Genomic DNA, 20,636 nt, shown 5'->3' with positions numbered 1-20,636 from the left:
ATAACCTCCAAGCTCAACTCATTTTTCTCAATGATGATGTATCCTAATTTAACAGATTATAGCTCACGCCACAGCGACAATGTGGTACAGCGTGCCACAAGTTATCCACTTTTCCCTTCAGGCCAAGCACTTAACCCTGCAACCTCCCTTTAGGGGAACAGAGCTGTTCAATGCAATGGCAGCTACAGATGGGTCAATGGAGTGACTGCAGTTTGCTATGGAAATGAACTGACCTACAAGAATGTGAATGCCCCGTTATAGACACACAGACAACTGATGTTCATGGACCTGCAGCAGAGGCCACTGGCCACCAGTTGGTGCATTATTCAGCTTAAAAGCTTGTTAAAGAGAGCTCACAACGGTGCTGTGATGAAACATTGATGAGTAAAAAACAGTTTAGTTTGCTGGTGTTATGTAAAGTGATAAAGCAGCGGTCGGGTGATGGCATGTAAAGACAGGGAGAGGAAGGGAAGAGAGTTAAGATGGCATTACTGGATAGACTCAGGACAAACACACCAACACGGAGCAGAAGAAATAAGTGTGAAAGTGGGGGAAAAAACAGCAGAAAAGGACGGAGATGATGAGAAAACCAGAGAATGAAAGAGCTGGAGGAGCAGAAGCAAAGCTAGTACACATAAAGAGAGCAAGAGAGAGAGACCTCTGATGAATTAACGAAGTTTTCCCTGAGGCGGACGCCAACATCTCCATATGAGACCCAAGATACAACCTCTTCAGACCAAACACAACTCAGCAGAACGCAGGGTATGACAGTAGAGACCAGACCAGCATGCTAAAATATACCACAATGGGCTGGCAAAGTAGTTCATCAAGAAGTACTCTCTTCAGCAAAATGCTCCTCAATGATTAAAACTACAAACCACTCTCTTGGAGCACCTTTGATTTCTATTTTGACAACAATGCCAAGCTAAATACAAAATATTAGAGGCTCTGGAGAAACTTCCTGAGCAGGAGAGGTTGTGTTTTTCTCATTGCTCTGACCTAAAGTGATAAGATCTGGCCACATTTGGGGCTTTTGTCTTAAGCTCAAAAGTTTGTGTGGAAAAAGAAAACCTGCTGCATAGATATAACTAAAATCTTGTTGTCCAAGCTTAGCTTTAGATAAAGAAAGTCTTTATGTAGTAATTGAAACAGTCAACAGAAAAGGAGATAAAACAACTGAAAGAAGCAGACGGAGACTTTAAAAACAGGATACCACGACAAACTGGTGGTATTTCTTCTTACTTTTATTCATGGAGTTTTCTAGAGTAGCTTCATATGAGTCACAATTCTTATTTATCTTAAATGAGGCCTTGATGTAGCTCCTCAGTTCATCTACTGTTTGAAATAAGTCATTTTAGCTGTATTGCCCTTCTTTTAAAACAACTTTCTTCTGATTGGCTGTCCCTCATAGAGCAGGTGGGTGGTCCTTTTATGTTTATTTTTTAAATAGACTGACATCACATAGAGGCAAGAGTAGAAAAAATAGACACAGACTACAGTCGCATACTTTAAATACTTTGGCCATGATAAAAAAAAAAATATATAAATATATATAAATATACACCCAGCACGCCCCTGCGGGCGGTTTATCCTTCAAGCTCGGGTCCTCTACCAGAGTCCTGGGAGCTTGAGGGTCTTGCGCAGTATCTTAGCTGTTCCCAGAACTGCGCTCTTCTGGACAGAGATCTTCGATGTTATTCCCGGGATCTGCTGGAGCCACTCACCTAGCTTGGGAGTCACCGCACCTAGTGCTCCGATTACCACGGGGACCACTGTTACCTTCACCCTCCACATCCTCTCGAGCTCTTCTCTGAGCCCTTGGTATTTCTCCAGCTTCTCATGTTCCTTCTTCCTGATATTGCTGTCATTCGGAACCGCTACATCGATCACTACGGCCGTCTTCTTCTGTTTGTCTACCACCACTATGTCCGGTTGGTTAGCCACTGCCATTTTGTCCGTCTGTATCTGGAAGTCCCACAGGATCGATCTATCTATCTATCTATATAAAACACCCAGCACGCCCCTGCGGGCGGTTTATCCTTCAAGCTCGGGTCCTCTACCAGAGGCCTGGGAGCTTGAGGGTCCTGCGCAGTATCTTAGCTGTTCCCAGGACTGCGCTCTTCTGGACAGAGATCTCCGATGTTATTCCCGGGATCTGCTGGAGCCACTCACCTAGCTTGGGAGTCACCGCACCTAGTGCTCTGATTACCACGGGGACCACCATTACCTTCACCCTCCACATCCTCTCGAGCTCTTCTCTGAGCCCTTGGTATTTCTCCAGCTTCTCGTGTTCCTTCTTCCTGATATTGCTGTCATTCGGAACCGCTATATATATATATATATATATATATATATATATATATATATATATATATATATATATATATATATATATATATATATGTGTATGTATATATATATATATATATATATATATATATATATATATATATATATATATATATATATATATATATATATGTATGTGTATATATATATATATGTATGTGTATATATATATATATGTATGTGTATATATATATATATATATATATATATATATATATATATATATATATATATATATATATATATATATATATATATATTATATTTATATATATATATATATTTATTAGGGGTGCAACGATACACAAAATTCACGGTTCGGTTCGATACTTTGGTGTCACGGTTCGATATTTTTTCGATACAAAAAAATGTTCATGCATTTTTAATTTCTCATTTATTAAAATTATAAATATATATTTTAACTCAAAAGTACAGTTTTTAAATTTAACCCTAACCCTTGTGCGTGTTTTTTATTTTGACAGCGAATGCGCACCTGCGGACCACTTATGTGCAGCCCTGGTTATTTAGCTCGTCATATTGCAGCCACAGAAATTCTTTTGTCCATGAAACCATAAAGCTGCACTTTCTTTTTGCCTTATAGTCTGATTTGTCATAACTTCTCCGTTTTGTGGTAAGCTTTTCTTTGGCTGTCACTTCTTCACCCTGACCTGTCTTATTTGGCTCAGCAGAACTGAAATGCTTTTACACACTCACTCACATAAGCTCAGCGATTCTCTGCGCGATCAACCTCTCACATGTTTAAGCTTGCTGCGGGAGATTTCACTTGTCATGTTTGCATAGTAAGCTAACGATTAATAAGACGATGTCAGAGGAATTGGTGCACAAATTATCATCACTCACAGATCAGTGCTGTCGCTCTCTATACACAGTTCGCACGATTGCAAAGTGAAAGCAAAAAAACAAGCGCAAATTCAAACGCGACTTCAATATGTCACATATTGACAGTGGCTCACCGATGCCAATGACATAATTACCCAGCTACATTTCTGAAAGAATGCAAAAGCATTGACATATATTTTTCCTACAATAGCCCGACGGGCAGGGCAGAGATAGATTTTGGTAGCCCGACTGAAAAAAATCGCTAGCTCCGGGACGTCGGGCTAGCGATATTGCGAGCCCTGTATCTGATTGAGGAATCACTCATCTTTGGAAAAGAGAGTTTATTACAGAGAAATGGCTCTTTCCAAAATAAAAGCTATACTATCCGCTTCTTCTGGGCTATATTCTCAGCAGCATAAGTAGAATCATGTGCTAACAGCTGTCTAAATGACTCGGCTAAAGTTAGTAGCATGCTTGTTGTTTTTGTCTTTGCACTAGGATGATGTCGGTGTAAATGTGCAGTCATATTCGTTGTGTTCCCACTAGTGCTTTCAGGTTAATCTCGTTGAAATGACCTTAACGCCACAACACGGCAAATCTCCGTTAACGAGCTACCGCCGATCGCTCTGTGCATGGGGCTAGACGGCCAACACGTTAACGAGCTAACTGCGCTAGCACACTAGTTCACACCAATGTAATTGAGCATTGCATGGCACATCCAACATACTGTTTTACTTTAGTCCATGACTCGCTTACCTTCAGGGTCATACGTCACATGAAAACCAAAATAATTCCAAACGCCAGATCTGAATGAGGGTGGGGGAGGTGCCCTGTGCTCTTCCTTCTGACTATGCTGTCTGTGTTGAGCGCTCAGTGGATCTGCGCTGGACAGTGCAGCCTAGGCGGAGTAGTCGAACACAGATTCACTGAGCGCTCAACACAGACAGCATCGTCAGAAGGAAAATTGATAAAATAAATTACAAATGTTGTATTGTTCGATACATATGCGTACCGAACCGAAAGCACTGTATCGAACGGTTCAATATCGATACGAATATCGTTGCACCCCTAATAAATATAAATATATATATATATATATATATATATATATATATATATATATATATATATATATATATATATATATATATATATACATACATACATACATACATACATACATACATACATACATACATACATACATATATATATATAGCACAAAAAGGAATGTTAGTTATTTTAGTTATCTTAAACAATTTCTGAAATTCATGCTGAAATGAAGTGACGCAAAACTCTGTCAGAAACCAATTCGTAAATTGGTGCAACGCATAATGAGAAATTCTCACGATCACTGTTATTATTGGTCAAATTGCTTGCATTCCTTCTCTCCTCCATCCTCCACTTCCTCCCTCTCCATCTTTGCAAAGTCAGAGGAAACAAATCGTGCAGTATCATTGATCCGGCAGCTTACACATGCACACATATGCAAAGGAAAACGCAGCCACCCTCTCGCACACACACACACACACACACACACACACACACACACACACATCTCTGCACCTTGTGAAGAAGACAAAGTGGGAGGTATATTGCGGTGGACGGAACCACTGACCCTCTTGTTGAGTTAATGAGCTTTTATTGACTCCAGCACCTGGAGCTGCTGCTGTAACTTATCACTGTTAGCGCCCCGCTCCCCAGATGCACAGCACACAGGGGAGCGTGCATACACAAAAGCAAGCAAACACACATACGATCTGTTTGCGGAAAGATCCACTGAGCCACAGAAACACACACTCACACACACACACTGTCAGCTTGCAGCCTGTACTCTTGCAGAGTCTCCTGGGATTCAGAAGTAGACAAACTCACAAACAGGTTTTCATGGTTTGTGCCTTAAATGGGTGACGTGGTCAGACATGACATGTGTAATTGCACCTGCCCACCGCCTTGAGTTGGTTCCCCTCCCAGTCCATAACCATTACAGCTGCTGTCAAACCCATAAGACAATAGTGAGCATGATACACTGCAGTCACTCAACCTAAATGCAGAAACACCCTTTAGAAAACGGCAACTATAAAATTATGCGGTGCAGTTTTGGATGTTCTGGTGAAAGAATTTGACTTCACGCTACCTAATCCTACTTTTAAGACAACCTCAATCACTGTACTATACTCAATTAAACTATCAAACCAAGAGAAAGAAAGAAATTTTAAGACTGTTTCATGAGAATGCATAACCAGAACTCTGCACAACCCACTCGTGCACTTAAATTGTTAAGAGACAATAGATAAAATTCAAAATTTAGATGACCTAGATTAAAAGACTTGATAATGCTGTCAAGCTGTGTCACAAATGTGAAGGAGTTGGTGAAAAAGTAATCTTTTACTTTGAGTTAATGCATGAATTTTCATGCCTTTTTTGTTTGTTTGTTTGTTTTGTTTCCTGGCAGTCACTGTAATTTTTTAAACTAATGCATTTCAACAGTTTTTATGTTTAGGCCGTAGCTTAAACTTTGTCCAGAGTCTATAGAAGGGTTACCAATTACCCTGCAGCCAAATAGATAGGCTTGGAAGTTAACATATAATAAAAATGAAACAAATTGTTGGACAGATGAGAAATCATGTGATTTATCATTCTTAACTTGTTAGATGTGTAGATACTCACCACACATGGTTTTAGAGAAAATCTCTGGGAACTTGAACATCGATAATCCTAAAAATAAAGCATCCAATCTTCATATGGTTCATACGTATCAACCCTTTCTTCTAACACTCTTTTTTAGTTTCTCTGTGTATCTCTGATCTGCTCTCTCTATTTTGATGTTTTTTTAGCATTCTTTTTTTTTTCAGCGTTTTTTCCCCATTATTACCTGTTGCTGTTCATCATTGTTTTGGTTTTGTCTTATCAACATGGCGGTGACTACCCAAAATATATTGCAGTTCCCGAGCTCTACTTTTGAGTGTTGATTTCGTTACTGTTCCAGTCTTGCAGATGTTTCCCCATCTTTGCCTCCCTCTGCCGTAACTATATGTCCCACTGTCTGTTGTCAAGTTTGTTCAGGGTTAATCTTGTCTCAGTGTGAATTATTTGTCTTTTTACATATTTAAAATAGTTACAAATTTAATTAAAACTATTTTGAATATTTTTCCCATGTCCTGTTTTTATTTTTGTGTCCTGTCTTTGTCAGATTACTTTTGCTTGTGCCTCTTTCCTGTTCTTCTTACCTGTTTCTCAGTATTTGCTCCTCATTTTTTTCCGAATCGTAATTCTTTGTTCATCAGCTAAATAAAAGCTCATTTTCTGCTTAGTTCACCTTCCTCTGTGTCCTGCACTTGGGCCCTGTCAACACCAGCCAACCCCGACAATATGGCTTTAAAATTTAATGTCCAAGTTGAAATGCTGATTATGATGTTTTCAGTAGCAGGTAAGGACGAACACAGTCATAACTGCCATAATGCACAATCGACTGAATTATTAATCTTTCAGTCTCTATTTTACATTTGTCAAATTAAATGGACATTTAAACTTTATTTGCTTTTTATTTAAGTTTAAATGATCCGTTCTACTAAGAGTCAGTTGACATCTTCAGCTGACACATATAAATCCCTAATTTCAGTCTTCCTGTCCCTGTTGTTGTGTTTATGTTTACAATTACCGAATGCACGAGTAAATTGCGCAACTCTAAATAGTTTTGTTTCGATTCTGTTAGTGCGTCTGTGATTCTAATGTGACAACCTGGAATTGTACTGATAAATATGTTAGCATTCATTTACATGTATATGTAGTTGTGTGCATGTGTAAATATTAGCCATGTAACAGTCCCCAAACCATTTAAAAATGGTCGCCACTTATTTTAAAACAGGTAAAAACAGTGGCCATAATTCTTACTGTAAAAGCAGTGAGGAAAGTTAAATAACACAAATATCAGTAACTCTGATCTGTTTACTTTTAAAGATGACCTATTATGGTAATTCCCACCTTCATGCTTTTATTCATAGGCTCTAGCAGTGTAGCTTTGCATGATTCAAAGGTCAAAATAATCATTGTTATCTCATACTGGGCCTTGCTGGAGTTCATGAAATAAGCTGTTATAGCTCCTTTCCGCTCCCTTTAAGCAACCTTTCTTCTGATTGGCTACCTACAAAGGATTTCAAATGGGTGGGGCTTCTATGCTCCAAGTAAGAGTTCTGTGCCTGAGACGACCAACTTAGGGATATCCCCTCTCACTGACATCATGCAGGGTCAAGAGTTTAAAAAAGCATTTAGACTGAAGTTTAAGCTTTCAGACGGATTACTTTAAGACAAGCTGGGATTTTTGTTTAAAATTTTAGTGGTCGTCATTTGATACACAATTCAAGAGTCGCTCAGCAAAAGCTAAACTGATATAGTTCCTGGTTATAGCCATTAATGGATGAGCAGCTAAAATCTGTAGGTTGATTACATTAAATGGTGTTTAAATGATCTTTTCTAAGGTTTCAAAGCTACACCTACTAGTTCTTGAAGTTGTTCTGCAGGTACATTCACATCAACTTGGGATCACAGCTTTATGCTAGTGATGATGCATAACATCCTTTCATTGCTGGAATAAAGCAGTTATTGACTAAGCAATGACTTATAAAAAGGTCAATGAAAAAGACGACGACTATCATCTAGATTCAAGACGCTTTTGTTTTTAAAACTTTATGGTATGGCACCCACAAACCTACCAGAGCCCGTCAGCCTCCTCCTATCTACTCCCAGGCCATTAAGATCCTCTGATAAGTTCCCTCAGGGTCCTCCGCTCAATCTTTCACTTATCAGTTCTTCTCCTTTTCTCTGTGTTTTTAAATGGAAAAGCAACTTTTTCATCTGCTTTTTAGTGATGATTTTATAGTTAAACTACTTGTGAATTCTCTCACTTCTACAGGCTATTTTGTTCTTTTGCTCTTACTATTATTGTATGCATTGTGTGGTATTCGCTTTTGATCTTGTTCTACCCACGTGGCATGTAAAACCTGGACTTTAGCTCGGCCTGCTTTGACTGTATGTACATGCAGCCAGCCTGAGTGTTTCACAAGTTTTTATGAGGTGAATGAGTCTCTGTTTATATAAAAACCAAGTACATTGTTCCTCTGATTTTCCTTTTTTCAGTAAATTTATGTCAGCTTCACACCCAATGTCTGACACTGTTCATTGTTAACATTATGTCAGCAACAATTAAATATTAGTATAATACAGGAATGTACAGACATACAAGCAACAATTAGTAATTACGTTTGTTGTTTTCTCCTGCTGTATAAGAATGCAGACATTCCTAAAAGGACTTATAAGAGGGTTTGACTTTAATAGACTGAAACATCAGGGGGTAAGTAGGCTGGTGGTGGCACAAACACACCAAACTTCCCATCAGGAGATCAGAGTCTCTTCTGGGGACTTGATAAAAATTTAATTAATGTTTTTTTTGCCTTTTACTTGTAGTTTGGTTAAGTTTAGGCAGAAAAAAATCCCTGGTGGGGTCCAAATATTAAACATTTATTAGAAATCCCCATTTTCCTGGTTATCAGTGTGCAGCGTTAAACCCAGTCAAAATGTTATGACACCAGTTCATATTTCATATGTATCTTATTACACAGCCATGTGATGTCCAGCTTTAAAATCTAAGTATGAGCTATAGTAGCTTGTACAAATGATCTGTTGACGTTTTTTTCCCCAGGGAGGACAGCCTCCATGCTGTTCGATTCCAGCCAGGCACCCACACCCACGCTTCCTGCCTTAGCCACATGTTGTAACCACCTTTATCGTGTCCAAAATGTTGTGTGAGAACGATCAGCATTCAGGAAAAAGCGAACATTAAGCGAGAGCTGAAATCTTTTGGAAGAAGTTCAGATGTGCAGAGGATACTGTACTGCTTCTGAGGACAAGAAGTTGAAAAGGTGAAGAGAAAATACTACATACAAAAGACCACTACATAAACTGTGCCAGACTAAAGCATATTTCAAAGACTGTTTTGAATGAAATATAAAAGAAAATGGTTGAGAACCAAAGCATCATAGGTTTAGGTTATGTTAGGGTGACAAGTTATTAAATACCCAACACTGAGACAGCTATATATTTCTAAATGTCTGTGTAGGATGATTCACTTGTCGACAAGCAGACAGACAGATGTATTTTCCTCAACCTTCAAAACTTTGATTTTCTTTTGTTTGAAATTCTGATCGGCTTGCTTTTCGCTTCCCTTCGCCTGTGTCAGGTTCATCTTGACTGGTTTCTAAAGGAGTCTGCGGTCAATTCTTTTCTTTCTCTATCTCAAAGCCTCAAAGCCCTTGGCCCCGCAAACACACACCTGAGCTCTGTCCACTTCACCTCCGTCCCACAGACACGCAGGCGTTCATGCATGCATGCATGCAAACACACACACACACACACACACACACACACACACACACACACACACACGTACGCCGCGGCAGCTGCAAGCCTGCATATATGTTTATCCGCAGAGGCATGCACATCTTTTATTAATGCTCAAGTCACTTCTCATCCTCAGCTTGTGTACATTTATTCGAACCACTTCCTCTCTTATCTGCAGCACCATGCAGACACTCAAAACACACGGCAAGCTTCAAACTAACAAAACTGTTCAGAAACCTGCAAAAGACTTGCTGAATGTAAATCAGAAATATTCACTTTAGATATTAGTTTGACTTAATACATGTAAATTATTACATGTAAATAATCCTAATTGGGATTTTGTATAACAGAATGCATTAGAGGAGGTATCCCCAGCATCCTACAAAAGGTCACTAATGAGCAAAGTACTGAGCATAGGATTTCGGACCGCTGCTGCAGAGGTCTGTCACAGAAGCTTTTTACATCAGCAGCTGACTGCAGTATTGCTGTGTAATGTCCTCCCCATCAGGGATTAGATGAGAACATTATCAATCTAAAGATGCTACATAATCTGGCCATTTATTACACTAACAGGCTTTATCACATTTTCAGCCCATTCAGGGGGATGCCTGATTACATTTTGACTAATGACAATATCATCAGTCACTTCGCGCCTCCTTGTCTCTGTTTACACTGCTAATGTGCCCATGTCAAAGAAGTCTTCCTTTGAACCTGTGGGAAAAAGATTTTCTCTGTACACATTTTCTCCTTCCATTTCTGTCTTTCTGTTTCTCCCTGTGCTGGCTTTTAGTCAAAGTTTCCAGAGTTGGAGAGCTTTTACAGGACCTCTTTTGTTGGCTTCAGATCATATTAAATTGAATTGTCCGGAGGCTGCGGTCAGTGATCCATGATGGTTCGCCTTTTTCTGACAGGCTTGATAAATACAGGTCCTGATCTCTCTGTGCCTCTCAATTCCTCTATCCTCCTCCTTCTCTCTCTACTTGTCCTCTGCCTCTCACCTCCATAATACTTCTCTTACTTTACTCTTGTATTGTGTTTCTGTAAACTGCATTGCAATTTTTACCTCTGCTTCTTTCTCAGTGAGAGCCAAGTCTCTCTGCACCTCTTCCCAGAGGACTTGTGTATTTGAGTGTGTGTAGACGTGTTTTGCTATCTTTGTGAGGACCACCATAAGTTTTTTGACATTGCCAGAGAGGACGTTTCGGCTGGTTCTAACTTTCTCACATAACGTCAAGGGGCTATTCGAAGCCTCGATTTTAGGGTTAAGTATATAATAATGGTTTATGCAAGGGTTGGTGTAACTCACTTGTGTGTAAGCATTGTGGGACTCCCCTGTTGTGTGTTAGCATGTTAGTTTTGACAGCAGATTTTGATTTTGATGAACTTTTAGTCATAATTTAGGGATCCAAATTTGTTTAGGTTTAGTCGATTAAATATCATCAGATTATCATAGAGTGAGTCTAAAGTTGAGTCATTCGGTAAAAATATTAAGTGTAAAAGTTTCCCATGTTTTTGAGTGCGAGTTGCTCCACATGCTTTATAAACTCAAGTGTGAAATGCGTCCATATGTCCACTCGTCTCATTCATACCAAGTGTTGACATTTGGTCACGTTTTCAGGATAAGCAAGGCAAGGCAAGGCAAGTTTATTTGTATAGCACAATTCAACAACAAGGTGATTCAAAGTGCTTTACAGAGACATTAGAAACAAGAACAAATAAAAAGCATGATTTAAAATTGATTAAAACAAGCAAATTAACTAATTAACAAACAAACAAACAAACAAACAAACAAACAAACAAACAAACAAAACAGTATATAAAATCAAAACAGATAAAATCAGAACAGTAGATAAAATCAGTAGTTAAATGTAAGTTTTGAAATTTAAGCTTAAAAGTGTGGATTTGGTGCTTTATTCAAATGCAGCTGAGAATAGGTGAGTCTTCAACCTGGATTTAAATAAACTGAGTGTTTCAGCTGATCTGAGGCTTTCTGGGAGTTTGTTCCAGATATAAGGAGCATAAAAGCTGAATGCAGCTTCTCCGTGTCTGGTTCTGACTCTAGGAACTGATAAAAGACCAGATCCAGATGACCTGAGGGATCTGGAAGGTTCATACTGGGTCAGGAGGTCATTGATGTATTTTGGTCCTAAACCATTCAGAGCTTTATAGACCAGCATCAGAACTTTAAAGTCTATCCTCTGACGGACAGGCAGCCAGTGTAAAGACCTCAGAGCTGGACTGATGTGGTCCACTTTTTTGGTCTTAGTGAGGACTCGAGCAGCAGAGTTCTGAATGAGCTGTAGTTGTCTGACTGATTTTTTAGGTAGACCTGTAAAGATGCTGTTACAGTAATCAAGCCTACTAAAGATGAATGCATGGACTAGTTTTTCCAGGTCCTGTTGAGACATCAGGTCTTTTATCCTTGATATATTCTTGAGGTGATAGTAAGCTGACTTTGTTATCGTCTTAATGTGTTTTTCTAAGTTTAGGTCTGCATCCATCACTACACCCAAATTTCTCGCCTGGTTTGTGGTTTTTAGATGTATAGATTGAAGTTCTCTGGTGACCTGTAATCGTTTTTCTTTGGCGCCAAAGACTATTACCTCAGTTTTGTTTTTGTTTAGCTGGAGAAAATTGTGGCACAATTTCCTCAATGCATTTACCAAGAGCCTGTACAGGGCCTCGGTCTCCTGGTGACATTGTGATATATATTTGTGTGTCATCTGCATAGCTGTGATAGTTTATTTTGTTGTTGTTTATAATCTGTGCCAGTGGGAGCATGTAGATGTTAAACAGAAGGGGTCCCAAGATGGAACCTTGGGGAACTCCACATGTGATACTTGTCTGCTCAGATGTGAAGTTACCTATTGATACAAAGTATTTCCTGTTTTCTAAGTATGTTTTGAACCAGTTTAGTACAGTTCCTGAAAGACCTGTCCAGTTCTCCAGTCGTTTGAGTAATATGTTGTGGTCAACTGTATCAAATGCTGCACTGAGATCCAGTAAAACTAGGACTGACATTTTTCCGCTGTCTGTATTCAGACATATGTCATTAAACACTTTGGTCAGAGCGGTTTCAGTGCTGTGGTTCTGTCTAAAACCTGACTGGAAGGCATTGTAGCAATTATTCTGTTTTAAGAAGTAACTGAGCTGTTGAGAAACTGCTTTTTCAATGATCTTACTTAAAAATGGGAGATTTGAGATCGGCCTGTAGTTGTTCATTTGTGTCTTGTCAAGATTGTCCTTTTTCAGTATAGGTTTGATTACAGCAGTTTTTAGTGATTCTGGAAACACACCTGATAATAAAGAAAAGTTGACGATCTGTAACAGGTCTGACTCTAAAGTCTTTGAGACCTTTTTGAAAAAACTTGTTGGCAGGACATCTAAACAGCAGGAGGAGGAGTTCAGTTGACCTAAGATGTCCTCCAGGTCTTTGCTGTTAATAGGTTGAAACTGTTTCATGGTGTTTAAACAGTTTTTTGGTGGACACAGTACATATCCTGGATCTGCTGTTGATGTACCAATTGCTTGTCTAATTTTGTCTGTGAAGAATTTGGCAAAGTCATTGCAGGCCATGGTTGAATGAAGTTCAGCTGCCACTGGCACAGGAGGGTTTGTTAGCCTGTCAACTGTAGAAAATAAGACCCGAGCATTATGGCTGTTTTTAGTGATGATGTCAGAGAAGTAGGACCTCCTTGCATTCCTCAGTTGTAAATTATAATTGTGAAGTTTCTCTTTATAAATGTCATAATGAACCTGGAGGTTTGTTTTTCTCCATCTGCGCTCAGCTTTCCTACACTCTCTTTTTTCATTTTTCACCAGTGTGGAGTTTCTCCATGGAGACTTTTTCCTTCCAGAGATAACCTTCACCTTAATGGGAGCAATAGTGTCCATTACATTTAACATGTTAGCATTGAAGCTATTGACGAGCTCATTGAGTACAGGAACAAGCAAGGAGTACAGGAACGAATTATACTATTTGCAAAGAAAATGTAAAAAATTAAATGTCTAACTTTACTGCACAAAGAGATTACGTCTGATTGGATCTCGTCTGTCCAGAATATTGTCAGCTAGTTTTTTTCCGTTGATGAAAACATCATAGATTTTGTCATCATGTATTAGTTTTTATTCAATTTTCATCACAAAAAAACCTTTTTTTTAATCAATCATTAAAATTGAAGGTTGTGTGTGTGTGTGTGTGTGTGTGTGTGTGTGTGTGTGTGTGTGTGTGTGTGTGTGTGTGTGTGTGTGTGTGTGGATGCACACTACAGGATAAAAAAAGAAGCTCCACTGACCTTGGACACCCATTGTTCTCCTCTTTCTCTCTGTGTGGGTACCTGTGTGACTCGTGTGAGAGCGTTAATTTGTTAACACAGTCACACTTTGGGGATCAGCTTGCCTTTTGGAACAAAAAGTCCTTATAAGACAAAGTTTAAGCTCAAGCAGAATCATCAAGGCTGTACAAAATGCCTTTATGTTCAATATTATCTCCTCCAGTTGAAGCCAAGATGAGTCGCACATCAAATCTGATTGGAGGACATAGCTTTTGTTGACAACATGATTGGTATGTTAGTGGTAGGAATGATAGTTTGTGCACACTATTACATACAGAGTGCATTAAAAGTGGAAACCATTAAAAAAATAAAAAAGTATTTACTTAAAAAACACAAAAAATGGAAATCGCACTCCCTAATATAATGAGCCCAACAACAAGCCATAGATAAAATGAACTCAAAATTATTAAGTCTCTATAAGACCTATTGGCTGATTACTTACAGAATTTTTATAAAACAACCACAAGCATAAGGATTAGAAAAGTGGCATTACAATGGGAAAAATACAATAATATACAATAAGAAATATGAATGAATATAAATTTCATGAGAAAACTTGATTTTGGAGTTAGCACTCATGGCTCATTATTGCAGTTTGGTACTTGCTTCAGTCTCATGTGGTAACAGCCACTTAAAAGCTGAAATTTCTGTGTGTGGTGGTTATGGGTAAGGTCTCCATGAAACAAATATAAGGCTAACAAAAGCTCAAACATATGCTATCAGATTAAAAACTTCAGTTTTAGCTGCCACATATCAGCACGCATGCGTTGCACACTTGGACAAATGACACTTCCAGGCGTGCATGAGTTCAGAATCGTTCTCTTTACTTGCTCATTTGAAACTGCAAATACAAAACACAAGCACTTCAGTTCAACGTAGCTGCACTCTGCAGGCTATCTGTGCAGTAGAACACACAGGACCCCAAAGCTGCCTGATTCAGTGCCTGCATGAGCACCACCCGTGGGAATCATCATTCATCAGAATATCCTAGCTGGATTGCCAGTGAGCACAGTATGTGTCAGAAATAGTAATAAAGAACTGAATTCATAACGTAACAATGATAAGAACGCATGAAATTATGGAAGGGGGGGGGCAATATCTATTACAATACTTCCATCTGCGTCCACCCATTACATGAGTCCCACACATGACCACAGTCAGAGTGGGGGATGAATTTCAATTGAGTGATTACAATAAGGAATAGTTACTCCTTTGTAGTTTGGATGTGTGTGTGAGTGAGTGTGCTTGAGCACGATGCAATACAGCTCTTACAAACCGTATGTATGTGTGTGACCATGAATATTCATGCTCAGGCATATTTGGGGATAAGGAGAAAGGAGTCATGCTTGGCTGGTACTTCATTACTTGGATTTGTTAGAGAAACTCACACAAATGCACAAAGCTTGTTTAAATAGTCTTAATCCAATTCTTGTAGGGAGTACACACAAACTTTCACTTTTTGGCTACACAAACACCCTCACACCTACACCAACAACCCACCTGGTGAAGATCACAAAGGACACAAATGCTTGCGTGCTTGTGTGTGCGTGTCTTTTTGTGTTCCGCGTGTTTGCTATAGACTTTGGACAGATTAAGTGCTTGTGAATTATTTAGTTGCGTTACTTGTGATTTACAGTATGGTGGCAGTGGCAGAGGGAAGGGAGGGTGGGTGTATGGACCAAACCTGCGTCAGTGTCATAATAATCAGCTTTGGAGGTGCGTGAATGTTTGAGAGAGCCTAACCCAGGTGGCAGATTCACCTCACCTGGCCGGATTAATTTTTAAGCTTGTTTTCCTTCTCTTGCTGTTTCTCTCTCTCTGATTGGTCATTTTCTTTTTTGGTTACATAACATAAACTTACTTCTTAGTTAGAGCTTTTGTGTGTTCAAGCTCCAATTTGGGATGACGTAGATAGGAACTGGTAAATGAACTGGTTCCGGGTCACACCCATTCATACAAGCACTTTTGTCCATGCTTACTAACATTTTCACACATTCACACTGCATTCTTGCGACTAGTTGCGTAGTGCCGAACAAGACTGTCTGAGTTCTTTGTGTTCACACACTTATTCAGTTCCCATTTAATAAATCAACATTAGTTTTGTAGCAACAACTTTCCAGTGTTCTTCTATAAGGATGTAAGGATATATACACAACACACACTGATAAAGTGATTCTGCCTGTTCAGTGCTGTGAAGATTTTGGGTTACAGCTTTCTCCAGAGGTGCTTAAACAACATGAGTGAGTTACTAAAGTCATTTGTCACAAGAAACCTGGCAAAGGAAAAAGTGAATAGAAACATCTCTTGAGAAAAATAACAGTTAAAACATTTTTTAAATTGTGGTTTGAAGGTTAAAACTTGATATTAGTTAAAGTTAGTATTATGTTTTAGTTAAAATAGTTAAACTTGCGGGTAACAATCAAGGAAATGTCCATGAATGTCCTCACAAAGACAGCCAAACAAGCATGCCCAGGTGAGCTGGTAGCAGTCAGTGTAGGGGGAAGGTTAGAAACAAATGACATCAGATTTAACACTGCATTTACTCATCAGTAGTCAATGTGGGAAGTGAGAGGTGGATGGAATGGATGGTTTTGGATGTAGAGTAAGACCAAAAAATGGACTGACATACATATTTCTCAAATTATGAGAAAGAAGATACAAGAGGACAAGCTAGCCACACATCCCTGAATATGTCCATTCCAGAGGCCTCAATGTAAGTAAATGAAAGCAATAGTTTCTGTGATGTTTCTTTGCTTTTGATCTTATGAGACCAAATCAAACAGTGGGGTACATGATGTATATTTTAAAACTTCTGAAAAAAAATTCTAGAAATGGCTTTGCTTTGATTTGAAAAATGTGACGCAGGATTCTTGGGATCAGATTTATCAATATTGGTGAATCCCTAATGCGAAAGGACAGAGAGAGGATGGAGGAATGGTTGGGGTGGGGGGAGGGTGATTAAAGAAGCAGGAATGGTAGACACGAGAGATAGAGCAAGCCTGAAATTTAAAAAAAAAAAAAAGAAGAAGAAGAAGAGATTGGGGGGACAGCATAGAGATCAAAATGACTGCGAAGACATGCAAGGCGGAAACGGAGAAGTGAGGTTTGCTAGAAGTAAGGAGTGAATGAAGAGAAGGATGAAGGAAATGGGGCTATGAAGGAAGGAAGGACGAATGGCAGGCACCGGCAATTTTTCAAGATACTTTTAAATGTATTTTAATGAGGAATATTCCACTTCATGTGTCAGTACTGCAGTGACAAAAAACAGAAAATGCTCGAGTCGACCCACCAAGAGGGAACTTGGAGAGTGAGGGAGCGAATTAAGAAGTGTTTCCAGAGGAGAACAATTAAAAGCCAAATATAATCTCCCTCTTGCCTATGGACAGCTTTTAATGTGAATATTGGAGCGCTGATGACGCAGAGAGGAGCTCTGCACCCAGGGGAAACCTCTCCCCCTCTCTGGTCCTGACTTTTGAAGCTTTCTGAGTGCAGACAAACAGAAGACACTGTGTGCATTCTAACAATGCTGTTTATCGTATTAAAGCTGACTCCTTCTACTTGTTTTGAGATGAGGTTTTACCTGTTCACGCTCTTACCAAAACTTCTCGTTGGCACTTTCAATCACAACAGTAAATTGTAGGTGTGCTAAAGACACGCTAACTGGCACATTAAATAAACTGTAAGAAAAATTAGGGAGCAGGTTTTGTGTGTGTTCTGAAATAAAAGGAAAGGTAAACCTTTTTTCAGACTTGAAGCTGAGTAAATGTACACCTGTATTTCATTGCAACACATCTTGAAGGACCAGGATACTTACGAAGAAGAATACTTGACCCTGTAAAGCCAGAACTATTAAATATTTGCTAGAAAGTTTATTTCTTTTTAAACTGGAGTGCTTATTGACAATTTTTGAAAGAAGAAATAAAATATTAAGTATAATTTTTGCTACATCTGACATTTTTGTGGTGTATGTACTGTATATGAAAGATGTACATAGTCACTGTGAAGTCCAGTTTAGCATTTCACATGTGTCCTGCAAGGTCACTGGTCATTCTGTAGCAACCTGTCTATTCGAAGTTGGGGCCCACTCTAACTAATAATACCACTTTATCCTCCTTTTTTATTCTTTTGGTGACTATAATTTACAATATGAACATCATATTATAGTAAATAAAACATGAAACCAGTAACTGACTCATCAGGAATGTGTTTGTTGACGTCATAGAACAAAATGAGCTGTCATTTCCTGATAAACTGTACAGACTTCTTTTTGCTCCTAGAGAGGTTGCCCCCTGCTGGGCATTAAACAGAATGCATTGTCTACAGACATCTTCAATATACAGTCTATGAAAGTCCATTTGCATTAGGAGTTGTAACAGTGTTTAGTTGATTTGTACATGTCACAGTAGCATGAGCATGAACATTGCGTTCATGCTCATGCTACTGTGACTCAGTGTTTCCTAGCAGAAAAACTGAAGTGTAATGAAATGATCGTTGTTATACGTCCATATCTTTAAAAACGTGGCTTCATACTCACATTTTTTCTTCTCTTATGTATTACAATGATCTAAATCAGGTATTACATCACTGCACTTTTTTCTGACTGGCATTATAGCATCTTATCAGCACCTTGTTATGAGCCAGTACCCTGGTTAGGCTGTCTCTACAGTTGTAAAGATGTTTTGCTGTTTCCTGTAGCTACAAAGCAACTAAATATCTTGTTGCCTACATATGGCTGAATGTAATTAAGAAAAACAGTAATTTTTGCCTCTTGTCGAGCTGTTTGGGCACACTTGTTGCAATATTATGGAGCTGCTATGCACTTTATTTGTCATTAAAGCAGATGGGACGGAACTAAACACTGTTTTTCCATTTCTTAGTGAGATCATGATTTGAGTGAGGATACTCTAAACTGAAAACACATGGACACAAGCAGTGACCAAGGCTTAAAAAAATAATTCAGCACACATTTTGGCATGTGATTGCAGTAGTTAATGCAGATAATAAAAGCTTTTGTACAACTTCAGGTATTTGTTTCAGAAACTTCTGTACTATTTTGTATCCACAGCTTTCAGATATTTCAGTTATCATCACATAGCTTCTAGATACACGTCAGAATCTCTTGATCCAGACATAGAAAAGTGCCAGTGCTTGAAGTACACTGCAATCCAGTGTTGCTGCCAGTCAAAGCCTTTTTGTGTCTACATTTGGCTATCAAAGCTTGCTGTATTTCGTGTGAAAAATATTAGTATAAATGTTGTGAAACTCTCCCGGCAGAGGCTTCCTGGAGACACTGAGAAGACTTTCTACACCGGTGGATGACACAGCACCGTGGGCTGTGTAAAGGTGCACAACAAACTAAAAATACCATGCAGGTTAGATAAAACCCTGTAGATTGTTAGGTTGCTACAATATGTGTAATGTTCATGCAAAAACATATTTCAAAAATAGTTTGCAACATAATTGGTTGCATGTGTAAGACAGTGTGAGTCAAAGGTGCCGGGCCTGGAAGCTCTGCTCATAGATAATGCAATTGCAAGTATAAAAAAAAATCCTACCATATAAATATATAATGAGCTGATTCTGTCCCCTTGTAGTAACATGAATGAGCTGTGACACACACTGAGTGACTGCGGAGGCAGTTTGACAGACAGCAGCAGCAGCAACATAGAAGTAATTCCTGGTCAGGTAAGCTAGTATGCAGGGCTGAATGGAGTCTCCAGAGACTCCACTGAGCAGAGTAAGGGGACAGATGGGATTCATTTATCATTTATCCCCATCGGTGGGACTTTTTTTGTCCCTTTTACCCCACTGTGTTACACTCCCACGGGAACCTCATCCCATCCGCCTCCTGGTCTTTATTTTTCTCTGACATCAGCAGCAGCGTGAGATGATCAAGGCTGATAAAGATGATGACGATGATCATAAGTTTGCAAAAAGAGAAGGTGTGTGCACATCGAGAGCTATATTTAGATCAACAGTGTCTGAATTATAGCTCCTAAAAACGTTTTATTGTTGGACTGAAAAGAGGAAGCGGTCTGACTCAGTTCTGTGGTTCACACAACAAAACACATATACAGAACGTGTATTCAGAATAGGTGAATGAAATTTTGCTGTCACAACAAAAATCTAACTATTAATTATTTTTCTGAAAGAGGAAAAAGAGAAGCAGCATTTATATTTAGTCCAAGCCAGACATTTATAAAAGAGCTTTAAAAATCGCTGATGAAGCTGACCTTCTGTAGTCCATTAAAACATTTTAGAGCTTTAATTCAAAGACATCACTTTTGCCCCCCTTTAAAGGGATAATCCACCTATTTTCCCAATCAGGGTTTGAAAACAGCTGTAATATGTCTTTTTACAAACTGTGGATTGTAATTTATTAAATATACATGACAAGTAATGCTGAATAAAAGATAGCATATGTTGCATTAAGGACAATTCTGTTTTACCAATCTTTGCAATTTCCTTAACAAATTCTAGTATAGCTGCTTTGAATTAATATTTTCCCAATTAATGTACTTAAAAGTATTTGCACATGTCTCACTTTACAACATGGGAACTATTATTTATCTTAAATATCTACCGTTGCATTACTTTACAAGTAACCCGATTGAGCTAAGGGGACTAAATGGGTGGAAAGAAATGGAGAGATGCACCCAGACCTCACTCATTGCACGATGTGAGTTTGCGTAACGAACCCTTATCCAGCTGTGGGAA

At 38.8% G+C, this 20,636-nt stretch overlaps 1 protein-coding gene across 1 annotated transcript in view; it reads right to left on the bottom strand.

Moving 5' to 3' along the window:
- The window catches only part of nrn1la (neuritin 1-like a), a 101,686-nt gene that overhangs the window by 80,434 nt on the left and 616 nt on the right, over window positions 1–20,636 (bottom strand). The gene's annotated exons all lie outside the window — the stretch shown is intronic.

Source organism: Rhamphochromis longiceps, linkage group LG7, assembly GCF_057381845.1.
Source record: "Rhamphochromis longiceps isolate RC_006_pf linkage group LG7, R_longiceps_female_GT1.1, whole genome shotgun sequence".
In the NCBI taxonomy this organism is placed as follows: Eukaryota; Metazoa; Chordata; class Actinopteri; order Cichliformes; family Cichlidae; genus Rhamphochromis; species Rhamphochromis longiceps.
The sequence above is the reverse complement of the archived record's forward strand: the minus strand, read 5'-3'. Positions and strand labels throughout refer to the sequence as shown.